This window comes from Dasypus novemcinctus, chromosome 28, assembly GCF_030445035.2.
Source record: "Dasypus novemcinctus isolate mDasNov1 chromosome 28, mDasNov1.1.hap2, whole genome shotgun sequence".
Taxonomy (NCBI): Eukaryota; Metazoa; Chordata; class Mammalia; order Cingulata; family Dasypodidae; genus Dasypus; species Dasypus novemcinctus.
The window spans coordinates 41,955,004-41,975,423 of NC_080700.1; the positions used below are offsets into that span (position 1 = coordinate 41,955,004).

At 50.6% G+C, this 20,420-nt stretch overlaps 1 protein-coding gene and 1 long non-coding RNA gene across 2 annotated transcripts in view; both read left to right on the forward strand.

Annotated features, from left to right (window-relative positions):
* ZDHHC14 (zinc finger DHHC-type palmitoyltransferase 14) overlaps positions 1-20,420 on the forward strand; it is a 284,932-nt gene that overhangs the window by 122,400 nt on the left and 142,112 nt on the right. The gene's annotated exons all lie outside the window — the stretch shown is intronic.
* On the forward strand, positions 4,377-7,726 carry LOC131276433 (uncharacterized). The gene is made up of 2 exons (XR_009183914.2): positions 4,377-4,571; positions 7,580-7,726. It is a non-coding gene; the product is annotated as an uncharacterized lncRNA (long non-coding RNA).

Here is a 20,420-nt window from a genome sequence, read left to right on the forward strand (position 1 = left end):
ACTTCCTCTCTATCTCTTCTTTCCATCTGCCCTTCCTGTGACACAAAGCGCTTTGTGGGGGTCGAAGTCAGGCGGTGTCGCTAAGCAAAACCCATGGGTCGCCTTGTCTGCTGTTAGTAGGACACGTTAGGGAGAGGGGAGAAGAGGTGTCGGGAGGCTGGTGGAAGCCTGCCGCTGCATTCGGGGGCTTGGTGGGGTGGAGGTGGGTGGAGGGACTGCCAAGAGGCCCCTGCCGTGGAGCTGAGTAGCGAGGCAGGGTGACAGCGAGATGGCAGGTAACTTTGGGATAATGAAGCTCACGACGCTCCGACTTCGAGAATCCTTCCTTGGTTTGGAGAATGGTGATGACTGTGATGAGAAGAGTTGGAATGAATTAGGATCCATCGGGGGTCCCTCTGTCAATGTGACCTAGTATGAGAAATGGGAATAGGTGGAGGTGTTGGGGTTGTGGGAGGTCAGGGGTCACACAGAGCTCGAAAGGCTTTGGTAGTGGATCTCATGACGCAACCTCGTACCGGGTGTGGTCAGGATTACGTGGGATAAGGGGTGCAGCGGTCGTGTCACAAATGGGACCCCTCATGAGGAAAGACTCATGGGGACTCAGTTCCAGTGGGCTCGTGGCAGCCCAGGACCCCTCCGCCACATTTACAGGGGTTCTTGAGTTTGGGGATTTGCCGACTTGAGGCCGATGATCTCACGATGGTCCCTTTAGAAGATGTCAACCCAGGGAGCAGTGTCTGTGAGCGTCTTGCTCATGGATTTTAGGGTCAGAGATAGCTCTAAACTGAACCCCCTCATCTCTAACAGATGAGGAAATCCTACAGCTAGACATGGCGAGTCAGAACCAGAACCTGGTTTTCCAGGGCTCTTCCCACCAACATAGTCAACAGACCCTGTAAGGCATCCGTTCTTCTCTAATCAGGGACAAAACCCTTGTCCAAGCATTGATGAACACAATAAGGGAAAGACAAGGCAGATGAACCACCACGGGGCCCTTAGCCTAGAAAGCTCTCCTTTCCCTGATTCGTAACATGGAATAGGGACATTTGCCTTGTCGCCCAAACCTGTTTTGTGACATGCTTTGGGAACTGTAAAAAGACGCTGTGAACAGAAGTATTATTAGCCACAAAGAGCCTGGAGAAGTGAGAGGCTGGCTTGAAGAGGCAGAGGGTGAGAGCAGTGGGTGGAATTGTGGCAGAGATATTTGGATGAAGAGGACTTCCAGGAAGGACAGAAATGAGCACAGGTGGGAAGTGTGAACTGAGAATATTGAGCAGGTGCATCAGGTTGGCTGGGCTGGAGACTGTGCATCGCTTTAGCCAATATTTAGGGCCATCAAGTCCTAATCAGAGCGCCTTGAGGGATTTGGTGCAGAACAGTGAGTACAATTATAGATGTTATCACTGCACGGTTATTTCTTATTTATACAGGGTCTTTAAGGCACAACTATCTTGGCAGATAGAGCAGGGAGGCAAAAATCTTACTCATGTTACGGCTTTATTCATCCTGCCTCTTTATCACTTTATTTTACATGGACAAAAGTTAAAATAGAGCAGATTCAGATAAACCTGGTAGCATGTCCAAAGAGCAGTGCGAAAACGTCTGTTAAAGTAAACACGGGAATTTTTAAAATAGATTAAAGCCACCCCCTAGCTTTTATCGGTGTTGACTTCACGTTGAATTCCATGGCTCTTGTGCAGCGATAGCCACGCGGATTTTGGCCCCCTACTCTTAAAGTTAATTCAATTCATCTGGGTTTTTAATAGGTTTGTGGAAATGTGTTTGACACTGTCTTTTTGTTTGTGGTTAGATGCTGTATTCTGTTCTGAAAACTTAAAGAAACAGAAAATGCTGACTTCTTGCCCAGTGGTAATCCCATTTGCTCTCCGCAGTTTAAAAAGCTTGTCTGAACTTCCCCGGGGAGTCAGCGAATGCTTGTGGGTTAGAGTCACAGCTGCAGGATCCTCTGCGGTCAAGCAGATTTGGTCTGAGGGTTTAGTCTCCTGGGAACTCATTACAAGGTGGGCACGCAGCGGGGGAGACCCTGTGGTGTGCTGTGTCACACGATCCACTGGTTTTTGGCTACTTGGGTCATCCTAAGGATACAAGCAACCAGCTGCTTATAATTGTGTGTAAAATATTTCATTTGAAGAAGAAGGGGATTGTTTGCATTTTTTAACTCATAGGTCGGCAGTTGTTAGGAGACCAACAGATGGATTCATTCACTCACTCATTCAACCAGTATTTATTGAGGACGGGGCATGGCTTTGGTGCGAAGGAATTTAGCAGTGGGTCAGAACAAGTCCCTGGCGTCGTGGAGCTCACATTCTGGTGGGAGTAAGGGACAGTAAGCAAATCCCCAGACATGCTGCCATGGTGGCCGTCAGATGACTAACCCGAGATGAAAACGATGGCTTGGGAACATCAGGCTGCTTTAGATGGGCCCTAGGGGTAGGCATCTTTGAAAAGGTAGTGCCGTGCAGGGATCTCCAGGAAGCGAGGGACTGAACTTTTGGATATCTGGGGGAAGGGCATTCCCGGAAGGGGACAGCGGGTGCAGGGTCCTGAGGTGGGGTGAACTTGGCATGTTGGTGGGACAGTGAGACAGCCAGTGGGACGAGCGCATGGAGCAAGGGGAGGCTGGAGGAAGATGAGGGCAGAGGGTTGCCGGGGCTGGAGCCGACCGTGCGGAGGATATCAGAACTCGACCTAGGATAGGAAGTTGCTGTTTAGAGCACGGGACGTAGGCGGGCAACAGAGGAAATGGGAAAGTCAGAGGCTCTTCAGGATCCCAGCGGAGGGAGGAAGGCGGATGGGAAGGAGGTGGCAGCAGGAGGACTTGGAAGGATTTGCTAATGAGCGTGTGTGGGCTGTGATAATCAGGGGGAAAGCTTTGCTGGAATTCTCCCATCAGAGACTGCCACCCCCCTGCCCTCCCCACCCCGTCACCCAAGAGTGGATATGATGCCCGGCTTTTGATGAGCACGAAGAACGAGCAAAGCCTTAAATGGCTCTCGCAATTTAGAATAAAACTTTAAATTTTAAATGTGACATATTTCAGCGGAGAACAGGAGAAAGATTTTGCTTACTTTGTAGCACCTTTTTTAAACCTTTCCTTAGCAACCTTTCAAAACCACAGCAGATGTTCTCTGGTTAGAAAAATAAAGTAAATTGCAGTTTCCAGGAAGAAGAGACCTGTTGTCAAGGGCTCATTATGAACCTTTTCACTTAGTGTGGTTGGAAAGGTCTGGCTTAGTTTACAGTTTCTTCTACCTGATAGTAATCCTAAAAATAATCAGGACAGTTAATAGTGAAAAGGAGGTAGGGAACGAAAACTGGGATTTTTCTCTCCTCAGTTCTGGCATTTGAAATTTTAAATAATTTTCTGTAGTAACAATACCCAGTGATGGCTGGACTCATTTTGGATTTCCTGTTTCCTTTCCTTTTGTTCTTTTATTATTCCTTCCTTCCTCCCAGTCTCTTAGCAAATAGCCACTTCCTGTGAAAAATAGCTTGACAGACTTTATATGATTTCTAAAGTTTTCTCTGACCGTTCTGCTGTTTCTTAGGATACATTTATAAAAATGTGAAAAACTGAAATAATGTGATTGTGAAGGTGCCAACCACTTCTCCCTCTTTTTCTGAATAAATAATTATTTCAGGAACCTGTTTCTGCTCTAAATTAGCTGTGTCTTTGGATATTGTGTTTTAAGATTCTGTTTATGGCCAGTGATTAGGTATAATACATTTCATAGCACTGGAATGTGAACCTTGATACTAAAACCATGGCAGCTCTTGTGAAGTATCTATGAATGCACAGAATTATTAAAGGGTGCGCTCATGTTCTTTTCTAATGTCAGTTGTTTCATTTTGGAAGGCATCGGCAGGGCTAGAACCTGGTAGCTTGCTTCCTTCATGTGACGCTCATGGACTTAATGTTTTACTGGTCCATGGAGCCAGTGGAAGAGTATGCCACCGATTGATGATGACTCTGATTTGATCATGTGGTCGTCTCTCTTTAGTTGGCATGTACTTGGCTCAGTTCTCCTTTATTGTTAAGAACATAATGGAATCATCAGTTTTACTTCTCTTGAAGAGGAAAGAGAGTCCAGACTTTTGAGGACCAAGGGCTATGCTCTGGCCTAGAGAGGTTCTCAGGCTAGACCCAGCTTTGGACCACACTGGGGCCACCTGCTCGTTGACCACTCATGCATTTGCCCAACAGCGTTCGTTAAGAATGGTTGCCATTTATTCATTGGACATTTATTCTGCGTTGTCACAATCCATGCAATGTCACCATGGTGTCATTCTTGTGACAAAGAAAGACATTATGACTCGGAGGGGACTGACGGATGGCTCTCCTGTGCCCCCAGGAGTAACCAGCAGAGCTGGTGCTCACACGGGCAGGGGGCTGCAGAGTGGAAGGCAGAAGTCCATCTTCCTTAGGATGTGTGCACCCTAGAAGGGGGGCCCAAGGAGGCAATTGGGAAATGGCAAGCACACAACTGTGTGTAAGCAGGGACACCAAGACGGAATGCTTCACGTCAGAGCTGGAAAGTGGATAAGAGAAGGTCAGAGCTGGGTGGGATCAGCTCCTGGAGAAGATAGCTGGAGTGGAATTTCATTGACAACTATTCCGAATGAGCCTCTTCAGGGGATTTCAGAGGCTGCCTTGGTAACAGAGCTGAGGTCGTCCTTCCCACGTGTCTGGAAATCATCCCGTCTCTTCACCACCCTCCACCATGGTGACACTAAGGGGACCCCAAGTTCATCGAGCTTGCGCCTTTTGCCCTTGGCCAGCTCTCCCCAAGTGTCAGAATGCCCTTCAAGGTTCATAGCTTGTTGTGTTTACAACATCGTTTGTGTTGTTTAACAACACAGATCGCATCAGGATGCTTTGGGTTGAAGTAACGGAAAGCCGGATCCAAGTTGGCTTAAGCTCCGAGGACACTTATTGGCTTCCAAAAATTGGAGTTCATTGTTGGTTTACCCAGCAGCTCAGCAGCGTGGGCAGGGACCCGGGATACTTCTACCCATCTGCTCTGCCCCCTACACAGACAACTTCAGTAAAAGGCTGGTTCTCCTGGGGGGCAAGGGAAGGCTGCTGAAACCGGGGTCCACCTGCTTCCTCTTTCACATCTAGGGGCAGCTAGCTCCTAGATTCCCATGGCTGCTTGGAAGAGTAAGGAAGGATTTTTCCAGAAGCCTCCAGCACTCCTACCCTTGTATCTCTTTAAATGTAATTGGTCTACATCTCTGTTCCTGGAATTTACTGGCGAAGGGGTGGGATTCCCTTAGAAAATCCCATCTCTCTCTTTTTTTTTTTTCTTTTTTAAAGATTTATTTATTTATTTAATTTCCCCCCCTCCCATGGTTGTCTGTTCTTGGTGTCTATTTGCTGCGTCTTGTTTCTTTGTCCGCTTCTGTTGTCGTCAGCGGCACGGGAAGTGTGGGCGGCGCCATTCCTCGGCAGGCTGCTCTTTCTTTCGCGCTGGGCGGCTCTCCTCACGGGCGCACTCCTTGCACGTGGGGCTCCCCCACGCGGGGGACACCCTTGCGTGGCACGGCACTCCTTGCGCGCATCAGCACTGCGCATGGCCACCTCCACACGGGTCAAGGAGGCCCGGGGTTTGAACCGCGGACCTCCCATGTGGTAGACGGACGCCCTAACCACTGGGCCAAAGTCCGTTTCCCCCATCTCTCTCTTGAGCTGAGGTCAAATCCCCAAACTGCAAGGCTCCTGCAGCGTGGGGGAGGAGTCAAATGATGGCAGAATCAAAACACTGTCCAAACTACAAAGCGACAATAGTAAATCAGTCACTTGGTGTTTCCTGATGTCTTATTTTCCATCCCCCTAAGCAAGATTTTTGGGCTGATGAATAATTTGATATGCAATGCTGTAAAAATGAATTGCCTAAAGTGATTAGGAACCAGATGGTCGAGAATCCAGAAACATGAAAACACGCTCAGCCTCATTAGTAATCAGGGGAATGTAAATTAGGATTATAATGACATACTGTTTTACTCCCCGTAAATTGGCAAAAATGTTAAAAGTCTGGCAACGCCAAGTGCGGACGGCGATGTGGTGGGGGCGGGAGCACGCAGATGCGGCCGGTGGGAGGGTAAGTTGGTACCACCACTTTGGAAAACAGCTGCTGTTCCCTCCTGAAGCAGAGCCTGTGGAACCCTTGGGCTCGGCACTTCCCTTCTTAGTCGAGGTACTAGACAGGGTTTTGTCATTGCTCCAGGAGATGTGTCTGAGAATGCTCGTGACAATATTGTTCAAAATAGAAAATGGCCATGCATAGGAGAACAAGTAGACCCCTGGGATATATTCATGCAATGGAATATTGTACAGCCCTGAAAATGAATGAACTCCAGCTACGTGCAGCGTAGAAACATAGCGTTGAGCAAAATAACAACTTGCAGAAAGCCACCTACGTACAGCTGACCACATGCATGTTTATACAATTCAAAAGTAGCGCATTTAGAGAATATATTGTTGGGGTGCATCTTTAAAACTGTGTTTCAAAGCAGAGGGGGTTTCTTAGGGGAGGGGTGTTCTAGGAAGTGGGATCCAGGAAAAGCACAAACTTTTCTTCAAGGGTATTGGTAATGGGATCTAAATCTTTAATTGAGTAATAGGTTCTTTAGATTTTTTTTTTGTTGTTCTGGGGCCTCCTAACTTTCTACCTATTTCTCTCTCAATTTTTCTATCTTATTTTTAAGGGGTAGGATCACTGAGCTCTTAAGAAAATCTAACTATTACAAGAGGGCAGCAAAGCAACATGCTTGTTAAGAGGAAGCCATGCCTGATGAATCAGGTATTTTCCTCAACCATGCAGTTGGGGGAACGAGTGACTAAAATCTAATTAGACCAAGAAAAAGCCTTTGATTAAAAGCTGTATCAGGGTAAGAGGCTGTGGCTCAACTGATAGAGCAAACACTTACCATATGGAGGGTCCAGAGTTCAATCTCCAGGGCCTCCTGACCTGTGTGGTGAGCTGGATCACGTGCAGTGCTGCCACACACAAGGAGTGCCGTGCCACTCAGGGGTGTCTCCCGCATAGGGGTGTCCCACATGCAAGGAGTGCACCCTGCAAGGAGAGCTGCCCCACACGAAAAAAGCGCAACCTGCCCAGGAGTGGCGCCACTCACACGGAGAGCTGACGTAGCAAGATGATGCAACAAAAAAAAAGTAACACAGTTTCCCAGGGCTGCATGACAAGAATGCAAGCAGACACAGAAGAACACACAGCGAATGGACACAGAGGGTGGATGATGGGGAGAAGAGGAGAGAAATTAATAAAATAAATCTTTTAAAAAAACAAAACCTGTGTCAGGGGAGCAGATGTAGCTCAGGTGGTTGAGCACCTGCTTCCCATGTATGAGGTCCTGGGTTCAATTCTGGTAGGTGGGGCGGGGCTGTATCCTAAGTTGTTAGAACCCTGATGTTGAAGGTTTGGGGAGCTGTTTGGTCATGTGTGGGGAAGCAGGGATCAGAAGTTGAATTTTTCAAGAGAAGAAACAAGCGAGCCCTCTTCTGTGTGCAGACGTCTAAACTTTTTGGTTTCTGTAGGTGTCAGAGTCAATATTTGCCTCGCATCGCAGCTTTTACTGAATGAGGGGAAGAGGAACGAACAAGCTGGAGAATCCAACTTGGTTGGAGGCCACACAGAGTGTACCAGGTGGTGAGACGCTGAGCAAATAAAGTTTAATCCCAAGACCAGATTCTCTTTGACTCAGAAACGCAGCAGATGAGCTTTGGTGTAGACAGCACACACGTTAGGCAGTTTCCACCTACCCACTTACATTCTCGCCCGCACCTCGATCCTCTTGGAAAACCACCTTGCTTGTGTGGTTAGGGGCTTTTCCCTCACTTAGCCTAGGACAGGATCCCTTTATAGCAAGCTCTGTTTCCGGCGAAAGTACGGCTTCTCGTATCCGCACTTGATGCAGCCTAATTTTTCAGTCTTTCTCTAGAACCTTCCTGTGTCTCACCCGAAAGGTAAAACCCAGGCTCAGCCCTGCGTTCAGGTCACCAGCCAGCCAGAAGGGCCCCCAGTCAGCAATTACCTGTCTCAGGTCCCTCGTTAGGAAAACTGAAGGGTTGAAGGGGATGACCGCTGGGCCTTTCGGAGCCGACATTCCACGACTTTGTAAAGGGCCACACGGTGGGGGGAGCGCCCCCCTGGGGTCAGCATGAAGACTGTCACCTGCCCTCTTGCTCCCACTCTTGTCATTTGTGCTTTAGGTCACACAGGCTCTACAATCCCCTGTGAACCGGATTGCTTAGTTGTCTTGGCTCTCTTCCAAGTGCACGCCCTCAAACCATGCAAATGATGTGATATTAGCAACAGCAAGCTAGAGCTTTCCAGAGTCTTTATTCATTTGCATCTGCTGTGGAGTATTAAGTATACAATTTAGACGGTGCATGAAAAAGCCCGTTAACTTTCGGGAACCTTCTCTGCCGACAATGGATATGTTTTATATACCTCAGGCTGCTGGGGGGTGGATAGCACTGTGTTTGCACAAAGCATCCTAAACATTGGTTTCCTTAGATCCAGAATTGTTAAGTCACTCCTAGGACGGTAGAGCCATTCTTTTTTCAAAATTTAATTTTTGTTTTTTATCAAAGTAACACCTGCACATGGTTTAAAAAATCAAATTGTACTAAAAGATTTATAACCAATTCTGTCAGTTTCTTGTACTCGCCTCTCCTACTCTGACTCTGTCAAATCTTTCAGCTATTTCTGGTGTTAACCTCTATATTTCTAGGTAATAATATATGTATTTCCTTCTCTATTAGTTCATTTTAGATGTTATCTACTTACTTCCCATTCTCTTAAAATCTCCCTGCCTCATTCTCCCCTAATCCTCTCAGTGTGGTTATATCATAATTTAGGATTAAATCCATATTAAATATTTTTTTTATTATTTTGACCCTGAAATCTCAGCTTGGGGACATCCTTCTGCTCTGATCTGGGTGATTTGGGGATCTCCCTTAGTCACCCTAAGGCTTTTCTTCCCCTCTTTCCTGGCTGGATCCCCGGGCTTCCTCTTCACAGGTTTCCTGCCTCCCCTTGGCCGCACACACCCTGTGGTATCTTTAAGAAGTGATACATTTTTGAGATTTTAAACACCTGAGGATGGACTTCCTTTAATCTTACTTGATTAATTGCTGAGCTGGGTACAAAAATCTGAATTGAAAAATCCTGTTCAGCCAAAATCTTGAAGAAATTATCCCATTATGTTCTAGCTTCCAGTTTTGTTATGCAGAAGTCCAGTGCCATTTATAGTTCCAAACGTTTGACTTTGGCCTCTTAGAACTCCCCTCTCCTGTTCCAAAGCTTTTATACTTTGCGCTTTATCTCCAGTATGCTGAAATCCCAGAACGATCCAAATGAAAGCAGAAGGGTGTTCTAAGCAGAGCTAAAAGTGTCCAACGACAGTGAAAACCCACTGGAAGAAACGTGGAGAGATGAGGCGGAAGGGCTCGGTGCCTGAGAGCCGCGCGACTGCCCCTGCTGGTCTTGGGGGGCCCCGAGCCCGGGAGGGGAACAGATGCGGGGGGCCGAGAAGGGCTGTCGGTCCTACAAACACATGGGACTGAAATCCACTAGCAACCTGCATGAGCGTGGAAACGGGCTCTCCCCTCAGACCTCCCGGAAGGAGCGCAGAAGCCAAGAACCAGGCGAGCCGGGCTCGGTGCAAGCTCAGCCTGCTAAGCTGCATGTTTGAGGCCACAGAGGGGTGTGGTAATTTACAGCAGCAAATGGGAATCTAATAAACATGTTAGTTTCTGTGTGTGCAGACGCCTGCGGGACTTTGCACCCTGAGGAATGGGGATCTCTTGAGCGTACAGAGCTCAGGTCAGATCTGTCAGATTGGAGCCTGTAGCGGTTTGATATTATTGATGGATTTTAAAAAGAAATACTGGATTATGCTTGTAATCTGATCTGTATCTGGGCATGACTGAGTTAGGATTAGGGCGGGTGGATGGGGACTCACAGATAAAAGGCATGGCGAAGGACAGAGCTGAGGGGTTTTGATGTTGGAGTTTTGATGTTGGAGTTTGATGCTGAAGACTTAAGCTGGAGCCCTGGGAAGTCAGCCCACAGAGGAAAGAGAAGCCAGCCCCAAGAAGAGAGGAACCTTGAAGCTAGAGTAAAGCCAGCCCCAGGAACGTAGGAACCTAAGAAGCCTGAACCCTGGCAGCCATCGGCAGCCATCTTGCTCCAACACGTGGAAATAGACTTTGGTGAGGGAAGTAACTTATGCTTTACGGCCTGGGATCTATAAGCTCCTACTCCAAATAAATGCCCTTTATAAGAACCAGCCACTTTCTGGTATTTTGCACCAGCTCCTCTTTGGCTGACTAATACGGACCCCTATCCTTTATCTTGAGAAGCACCCCCCAAATATGAGGAGGAAAAGAAATTGAAACTCAAAGTCCATCTTCTGTGACATTAGGAGGCATACAGACCTCCCCGAAGTCATAATATATGAAATGGAAAGCAAACGAAGACCTCTGCTTCTGATTGTACGGCAGGTGCTCCAGGGAAGCCTGCCACTGCAGAGCAAGTAGACCTGTATACGACTCAATTTAGACGCACTGCTGGGCTCCCAAAAGGTAGGGGACACCTTCAGCGTCCACCCATGTCCCCAGGAAGGAGTTGGGAGCAGAGTAATAATAGTGACTGGCGGGTAAATGTCAGAGGAAGGATGTCACTGGCAGCTGATGTCAAGGAGCTGAGTCCCTGAGTTCTGGGTCAGCTCCAGGCTGGGGGAGCTGAACTTGGGGCTCCTGTGTTGAACCCAAAGGAAGCTGAAATGGTCTAAGGTCTGTTGAGCCCCCAGCTTCCGACAGGGTAGATACAAGTCCTCTGGAGGCAAGCAGCCGCAGTTTAGCCTGCAGGAGCTTCGACAGCTAAAGCTAGCTAGATCAAAGCGCAACAAGGACCAAGGACACACGATGAGTGAGAATCAGAAGAACCAGTAAACAGGTGAGGTCTCCCACTGCAATTGTCTGTAGATGAGCCATGCGTAAAAAGTCCTGTAGGATGACACCCCAAGACGAGCAAGCAGCCAGAACTGAGAGCAGATGGAGAGATGATGCATGAATCAATGAGCTGAGGAAGGTCAACACGACCGCGTGGAGTGGGGGCTGGGAAGGCAGGGCAGTGCTGGCATGACCTCGCGCTCAGGACCGAAGGCGGGCGAGGCTGTGCGTGTGAGAGCCTCTTCAGGGAATCTGAGTCCAGCTCTTCCCTCTGCCCCCCTGCAGGAGATGGGAGTGTAGACTCTGAAAAACTTAACCAGATGAGCTCTGTGCTGCAGGCACCAGACCGGAAATGGGCACAAAGAGACACCTGGACACTGAGTCATGAGCCTTCGGTCAAGCGGTGGCTGGTTCCTCTCATGTGTTGAGCTCCTCTCACCTCCTCGTTTCTTCTGCTGCATCTTGTCTGCCTCCTCCTTCCACTTTTGGGGCTCGTGGGATTCCATTGAAGTCAGACAACTAGCAACCTTAGTTTCACCTTCAGATCCCCTTCACAGCAGTATCTAGATTAACATCTTATGGAATTGCTGGGGGACGAGATGTTGGGGGGACGGGGGAACAATCTTCAGGGTTTTTCCTTATCATGCACACACACACAAATTCATTTTAATCTCACAACAATCTTAGGATGTAGGTAGCGTCATTATCCCCATTTTATTTTTTATTTTTATTTTTTCTTCTGTATTTTCTTTTAAATGTTACATTCAAAAAATATGATGTCCCCATATACCCCCACCCCACGCATGCCACCCCTCCCACATCAACAACCTCTTCCATCATCACGGCACATCCACTGCACCTGGTGAATACATTCTGGAGCACCCTGCACCACATGGACAGTGGTCCACATTGTAGTCCACACTCTCCCCCAGGCCACCCAGTGGGCCACGGCAGGACACACAACATCCAGCATCCACCCCTGCAGCACCACCCAGGACAACTCCAAATCCTGAAAATGCCCCCACACCATCTCTCTTCTTCCCTCCCCCGACCATGAGCAGGCACCGTGGCCACCCTCTCCACATCACTACTACAATTTCTTCCCTTACTAATCACAATAGTTCCCCAGCAGAACAACAGTAAGTCCACTCTAATCCGTACTCTATTCCTCCATCTTGTGGACCTGGGATGGTGATGTCCAGTCCCCTCTACATCAAGAGGGGGCTTAGGTTCCACATGATTATCCCCATTTTAAAGATAAGAAAACTGAGGCCAGAGAAGGTAAATGTCTTCCCAGGGTTACACAGCCTGGAAGGGGCAGAGCTGGGATTCAGAGCCCGCAGTCCCCAGACCCGCGGCTCTCTACCACCCATCACATGGCCTCTCATTACTAGCAACTCAGAGGCCGTCTAGACCCCTGCGAACGGTGTCTTAATATTATGGAATTGATCAGGTGGTAGAGATAGAGCTGAAGGTGAAGAGGGCAAAGCTTTGTGTTTTCTGGACATAGAGCATTTTGCTTGGGGGCACAGGGTTGCTTCCTAATGTATTTGTCAAAAGGATGTTTGCAACTTTGTACAATTAATCGAAAAAACAAGCACGTTAAATGTGTGGCCTGTAGCATCATTTGGATTCACAGGCGGAGAAACCAGTGGTCCCACGGCACCAGCTCAAACTCGAGGTGGGTCTCGGCGCGGCCGCCCCCTCAGGTGCCCTCCACGCCCGCTGTTGTCAGCTCTGCTGCCCCTGCCCCAAGCCCCGGGGCTGCCCAGCCTGCCGCCGCGCAGCCTGCGTCCACCGCGCAACCTGCGTCCACCGCGCAGCCTGCGTCCACCGCGCAGCCTGCCTCTACCGCAGGCCCCTGCGCTCCGAGAGCCCGCCGTGGGCCGCTCACCTCCCGTGCCGCCCCCTTTCTGCCCCTCCCTCACAGGCAGACCTGTGCTGTCTCTGCCCTCCCCTCCTGTCCTCGGGCCGCAGCAAGCCCGCGCCAGACTCAGCGCTCTGCAGAGCCGCGGTGGCCGGGACCTCGCTTCGCCCCTGCTGGGAAGGCCCTGACCACACCTCACGTCCCCCTTCAGCATTCGACAGCCCGAACTCCGTGCTCTTCCGGAAATTCCAGCATTTGGCAGTGGGAGCACCACGGTCTTCTGGAACTTTCCAGCATGTAGCAGTGCGGGCACCTCACTCTTATGGAACTTTCCAGCATTTGGCAGTGGGAGCATCGCGCTCTTCTGGAGCTTTCCAGCATTTGGCAGTGGGAGCACTGCGTTCTTCCGGAGCTTTCCAGCATTTAGCAGTGGGAGCACCGCGCTCTTCCGGAGCTTTCCAGCATTTGGCAGTGGGAGCACCACGCTCTTCTGGAACTTTCCAGCATTTGGCAGTGGGAGCACCGCGCTCTTCCGGAGCTTTCCAGCATTTGGCAGTGGGAGCACCACGCTCTTCTGGAGCTTTCCAGCATTTGGCAGTGGGAGCACCGCACTCTTCTGGAACTTTCTCCCTTGGCTCTTCTTCGGCTCCCTAGACCCTCCTTCTCTTCCCTAACCACTCTCCCCCTGACTTTGGCTGATTTTCTCACCAGCCCTCTCCAGTCTGCTCTTTCCCGCAGTTCTGCCATCAGCTGTGTTTGCAGTCTGCAAAAGAGGAGCCAAGGAGAGACAGACGGGTGAGGGGCAGAGAAGGGAGGAAGGCCGCGGGCACGGGGGCCGAGTGGACCGGGCAGCAAGCTCCAGCCCAAGGCAGCCCCCTCCCACCTGGCGAGCGCTTGTCTTTGGCCCGTCACGGCCTGCGTCCACGGGCTGTGTCCACGGGCTGTGACCACGGGAGCGTCCTGCACCGCAGCGGCTCACGAGCAGCCCTGCACTGCTCGCTGCGTTTCTTCTTTGTTTTTCCTTTTTCAGTATTTAAAAAATATACGTGATGTGACTTTTTCCATCCAAGTTTTACCTTTGTAGCTTAGGAATCAAATAATGGAAAGAACTGTCCCCAACTCCATCCTTGCCAGCCTGTCTCTGTTGAAGCCGAGTCCTCTTTACGGTTTTGAGGCAGTGATTTCTAATCCTCCTTCTAAGGCTTGGGTCTTTTTTGTGAGCTCTAGAGCCCTGTGCTGGGGGCAGAAAGGGCCGGTGTCCTTGCCGGACGTTTGCCCCTGGACGGTGGCTGTGATTATTGGTGAGGACAGACAGAAACTGGTTGGTGCTGGGCAGGGAGAGGACACACCTGCTGCTGGGGGTCTCCCTTTTAGTCTGTTAGCTTCTCGGCTTCGTTCCCTGTGAGTCATCTGCTCAGGGTGGAGGGGCGGTGAGGGTGGTGTAAGAGGCGGTGAGAGGGGACGTGAGAGGAAACTCGTCATCCGAGGGGTGTGAAGGCGCGAAGGCGGTGGGCCTCGGCTTGCTGGGTCCGTGTTTGTTCGGTGCGTGTGCCACGTGTCTCGTCCTTGTTGTCATTCCTCTTGGCTGGGCATTTCTAGAGGACCAGGGGGTGCTTAGTGTAGCCTCTACCGCCATGTCCCAGCAGACTCCGGGGTGCCGTGACGCTGAGCACGTCGCCCTGGCCGGTGGAGAAGGGAGCTGGGCATGCCGGCGTCTTGATCTCGCAGCACTGGGTGCCTCGACGGCATCTTGAGGGGGGACTGTGGGAAAAGGGGGTGAGAGTCTCCGTGGAGAGGGCAGGCGGAGGCTCTCCTGAGGGCTCTGTGCGGAGGATTTAGTTACGCTCATCACAGACTTGACGAAGCTCAGGCCAGGGAGGTGGGCTGACCTGCTCAAATCACAAAGCGCAGTGGTGGGGTCCCCCTGGCTCGGGCGCTGGCCTCTCGGGGCCTCCCTGCCGGGCCCCTTCCTTGGGGGCCCCCTCCAGCCGTTTTGGTCACCGGCTCTTCCCTCGGCTCGGCCACTTCCTTCCGTCAGATGCGCGTGATCGCGGGGGCCATTCAGCGTGTATGTGGGCTCCCCCAGAGATGGAGCAGGAGACACGGGCCGAGCTCGGGACACACACTCGCCCAGAGAGGAAGGAAAGCAATAACGAATCAATTGCTTATGTAGAAGTGTGTGAACTTGTTTGAACGGATCCATTGTCAGTGTTCTAATTTGTACACTCATCAGAATTTACGACTGGACGATAAACACTCTTAAAACACTCCGATCATCGTGATCGAGAGACCATCTATTTTACGTACCCCGGTTCAATATTTTTTCTCAAGCCCAGGAAGAGCATGTGCAATTAGTCTATCATTAGCATTGACAACAAAACTCAGAAGAATTCAGAAATGGAAACAAGATCCTACTATTTGGGGCGGTGAAGACGGCATGCGTGTGACTGCACGATTGGTGTGCCAGAGCCAGCCATTCAGGCGGTGCTTGGTTAACGCAAGTCTCCGTTTCTAAACACAGGTACAGTCGCCGCTGCTGTTCTAGCCAGGGCAGCAGGAGCGCGGCCCCACCTGGTTCGCTGCCACGGGCTGTGAAGCACAGATTGCTCTGAGTAGCTTCCTGGTCTCTCAGACAGGACAAAATTGGCTGTTGAGTACCGTTCTCCTCCTCTTGGTGTCATTAGCCTCCATCAACGCACACTAAAATCCCAGTTGCTGGCACCGATGTAGCCATAGAAAAGATGCTTCCTGGCAGGGCAGGTGGAAGGGGCTGCCACGGCTGGGGCCTGAGGGCGCGGGGCCGAGCAGTTTAATGCAGCCATTTCCAGACCTTTCACAGCATTCTCTGGCCATTCTCCGAGGTTTTTGACCTGATCGCAATCTTCTGCCCATCTGGGTTTCTCTCCACACCAGCATCAGTCTCAGAAATACAAGCTCTTTGAACGTGGCTCTTCATCGTTTGCCCCCTGCCCAGCTCTTCAGTGAATGCCCTGCATGCGTTTATTTCATCCATCCCTGTCGAGATTCTGGAGGCTTGATTATTATTTATTTTACTTCTCAAATTAAGCAACGGAGGTTCAAAGTGATCGCTTGCCAAGTCATGTGGCTGGGGTGGAAGCAGAGCGCAGAACCCAGGGCTCTTCTGACTCTAAGATGAGACCTGCTATGATGCCGAGGGACACTGGGGAGTCATCTCTTTCCAGCCGCTCGTTTTACAGATGAGCAGATCCAAGCTCAGCAAGGAGGGGCTGGCCCGGTCGCTAATTGGCCTTCCCATTCTGGCCCGTGCTCGTCCCGCTGTGACCCACAGCCTCTCAGTCCTCTTGGACGGTGGTTGGTCACCTACACCAGCCTTCACCAGCATTGACTCTGAATATAGAGGCAAAATGAGCAAGCGTGAAAAGAGAAATAGGGAAAATAAAGCTGGTGTGTGATATATCGAAGGGACATGGGTATATGTGGATTCTGGGGCTCTCAGATTCTTTCTGAGGGAAGGCAGAGTCTGTAAACAAGCACCCAAGCTAGCTCAGTGCCAACTGCCACTGTTGTTCCTCTCTGGGAACCAGCGAGGAATCCAGCAAGAATCCAGGGAGGAATCCAGCAAGAATCTAGCATGGAATCCAATGTAGAACCCAGTGAGGAATCTAGTATAGAATCCAGTGAGGAATCCAGTGAGGATTCCAGCCTGGAATCTAGTGAGGAATCTAGTATAGAATCCAGTGAGGGATCCAGCAAGAATCCAGGGAGGGATCCAGCAAGAATCCAGGGAGGAATCCAGCATGTAATCCAGTGTGGAATCTAGTATAGAATCCAGCAAGGAATCTAGTATAGAACCCAGTGTGGAATCTAGCAAAGAATCCAGCATGGGATCCAGTGTGGAATCCATCATGGAATCCATTGAGGAATCTAGGATAGAATCCAGTGAGGAATCTAGTATAGAATCCAGCAAGGAATCCAGTATAGAATCCAGTGAAGAATCCAGTGTGCAATCCAGTGAGGAATCTAGCAAGGAATCAGCATGGAATCTAGTGAGGAATCCAGCATGGAATCTAGCAAAGAATTTAGTGTGGAACCCAGCGAGGAATCCAGGATAGAATCCAGCATGGAATCCAGCAAGGAACCCAGTGAAGAATCCAGTGTGGAATCCAGCATGGAAACTAGCGTAGAATTAGGCCCTTTTTTCTATCCTTATGGCAGATCCCACACAATGAACAGGAGCGTCCTAACTTCTCGCTACACATTTTCAGGCAATTTTTTGAGTTACAGAGTTTCCTACTAGCCACAATTATATACATTATTTAAATATAGAAACTTATAAATATTTTGCTGATGTATAATAAATGTGCTGAAATGTGCACAAATTACAAGAGAGCAGCCCGACAAACATTCATGAAGCAGACTCGTCCCGCCAGCCCACAGGTCAAGAAAGAATATATTTATCAGCATCCCACACACCCCCTTTCCCCTCCCACCACCTCAGCCACTGGTTCCCCAGGTGGCCACTGTCCTGCCCACAGGTAGGTTGAGCTTGCCCATGTGATGTTGTGTAGTTGAGACTCGTAGTCCTGCTCCTCTGGCTCAGCGGTCTGATTCAACTATGCAGCCCAGAGCATGTTCCTCCTGCTGCATAGAGTCTGCTCTGTGAACGTGTGCTCTGGTCACTCAGTCTACCCTCGATGGACACTGGGGTTTGCAGTGCGGGCGCTAGGACTAGAGGTGCTTTGCACGCTCTTGTGCATATGCCCTTGGGGGAGGTCAGGTGCGTTGTGGACCTGACTTTGCTATCCTAAGGCAAGCTCGTCTTGAAGGTCTGGGAGCGAGTCGTCACCATTCCTGTGCACAGACTGTGGACCCGGGAGCCCAATCTTTCTGCCATAGCACGATGCCATCCTTTGCCTGGCCAATCTTATGCTGGATTTTAAATCCATGACGCTATCTCCTGGCCCATAGCCAGCAATCCCTAATTATTAACTGAAGGAATGTATTGCTGAGGGACTGGAACCCAAAATATTGGGTTACAACAAAAAACGAAAATTAAAGCTGCCTGTTTATGTCCCACGATACTACAATAATTTTGTGCAAGGACGGACAAATCAAGGAGAAAGAAAGTGTGTTGATCATATGTGTGTGTTTGTGTGAGTATGTGTGTAAAATTAAGAATTTACTACAGGAATTGGCTTCTGCGACCATGGGGCTTGGCAAGTCCAGATCCTGCGGGGCAGGCCGCAGGCTGGCAGCTGGACGGAGGTGGGTTTGAATTTCCCAGGGGAAGCCTCAACTTGGAAACTCTTGATGAGGGTGACATTGCAGTCCCCAGAAGCTGGCTGGCTGACGTAGAGATAGAAATTCTTCTGCTGAAATCCTCAGTTCTTGCTATGGGGCCTCTAACTGATTAAATGAAGAGATGCCTCTGGTTGCTGAAGGCAGACTCCTGTGTTGATTGTAGATGCAATCACCCATAGATGCAGTCAACTGACTGATGCTCTAACTCCACTGAATACCCTCACGGGAACAATCAGGCCATTGCTTGCTTAACATAAAACCTAGCCAAGTTGACACTCACAGACAGTAATGTTTGGAAGACAATGAAGCAGGAGAATCAGGGAGCTAGTCAATGGGGACCCTCTCTGGGCCTTCCTAGGGTCGTTGGTCTCTAGACATAATGAGATGCATCAAGAGAAAATGTCAGACCTGGTGAAATGCGTTCCTGTTCCATCTGTTTCAGTGCATTATCCCAACACCAGGATGTGGTGGAGGGCCTGGGTGTGATGGTCAGGCTACTGTGTCAACTCGACCAGGGAACTGTGCCCAGTTGTTTGGTCAGGCAAGCACTGGGCTAACTGTACAAGGGCATTTATGGACTTTAGTCACCATTGACTTTATTGCAGTGATAAATCACAGATAGCTGATTACAATTACATCAGTCAGGGAGATTGCCATTAGCAGTGAGTGACGCTTTATCCAATCAGTCGAATGCCTTAAAATGGGAAGTGATTCCAGCACAGAAAGAGAATTTCCCATCTCATCTTTGGACAACCAGTACTCCTAGAACTTGTCAAGAACCTTCACTGGTCTTTCATCACAGCCCCTGGTTGTGGCCTGCCTGCGGAACCAGGACTTGTGCATCCCCACGGCTGCGTGAGAGACTCTGATAAAATTGCTTACTATTGACAGTTATCTCTTGTTGACTCTGTTTCTCTAGAGAACCCTAAGACACCAGGTCTCAGAAAGCTGCAGGGGCACGGTGTCCATGGGACAGACGACCCCGGGGCTGAGGGTTCCGATGGACGCCAGGGGGTTCTTTGTGCCGTGGCCGCCCTGGGCATCTCGGGGGCCAGGCTGCTGTGGCCACTCCACCCGCTTGAAGAAGAGGCGGCGATTGTGTCGGGGTGCTGGGGCTGCAGCCCCGAGTAGCGGCAGGGCTCGCGTCCCCCGGGCCGGTGCGATCTGGCGGCCCTCCGTCACGTGGTCCCGCTGGCTTCCGGCATCTGCCGGCTGCATCCAGTACCCTCCGGTTATGAGGTCTCAGTCGTGTGGCTCAAGGCCACCCTGGCTCCGTCTGGCCTCATCTAATTAGGATCCCCGAAGACCCTGTTCACAGGTGAGCCCCCCTAAGCGAAGAGCCCCTTCAAAGGGGCTGTTTACCAATGCGCTCCCGCCCCCGGGGCCAGGCGCGGGGTTGCCCTGGCTTCTTGTGGGGCCACGAGTGGACCCCAGCACTGCTCAGGAGGACGTCGGGTTCTGCTGTCCCCTCGGGAGCTGCGCTGCCTTCAGGACGATCTCCCTGGCCCTTTCCTGGGAAGTTGTTAGAGAAGACCGGGTCCCCAAAATGGGGATCGCTGTCCTTGTGGAAGTGACTCCTTCAGCATGATTGAGCCGCTTCCTCTAAGTTCCCCCCAGGCAGCCGGCGGAGTGTGCAGCTTGAGGAACTCTGCCGGGCGCTCCAGGGCAGCTGGCCTGGTCCCGAGCGCAGGTGCCAGCGGGGGCCAGCCGACGGCGACAGCCCCTGCCACCTGCCGGAGCCCCCGCCCGCCCGAGCCCCCGCCCGCAGGGCTGCTGTGGGTCTTCACGCTCACGGCCCTTCACAACCGCTGGGACTTGCCTCTCCCTTCTTAGGTTTCACGAGGATAGCGGCGTTACCTGGAGAGAACAGGTAGTAGCTCTAGTGTCGCTGCTGGCGTCGCCGTTGCCTGGCTTACTGGTCAAAGCCCCGCCCCTTCACTGTAAGAGATGCCCCGCACACGTGTGCGCACGATCGCGTGTGAGTGTGTGCCCGCACATGTGTGAATATGTGTAGGTATGTATGTGTGTGTGCATGCACCGCAGAGGCGTGTGCACGATGGTGCATGTGTGTGTGCATGCATGAATATGTGTGCAAATGTGAGTGCATAAGTGTGTGCACATGTGTATATGTGAAAGCCTGCATGTGCACATGCAAGTGTATGAGAACATGCACACGTGCAAGCGCATGCAAGCAGGTACGCGCGCACAACTGTGTGTATTATGCACTGCGTGTGCAGGCATGTATGTGTTTATGCATATGCAAGCATG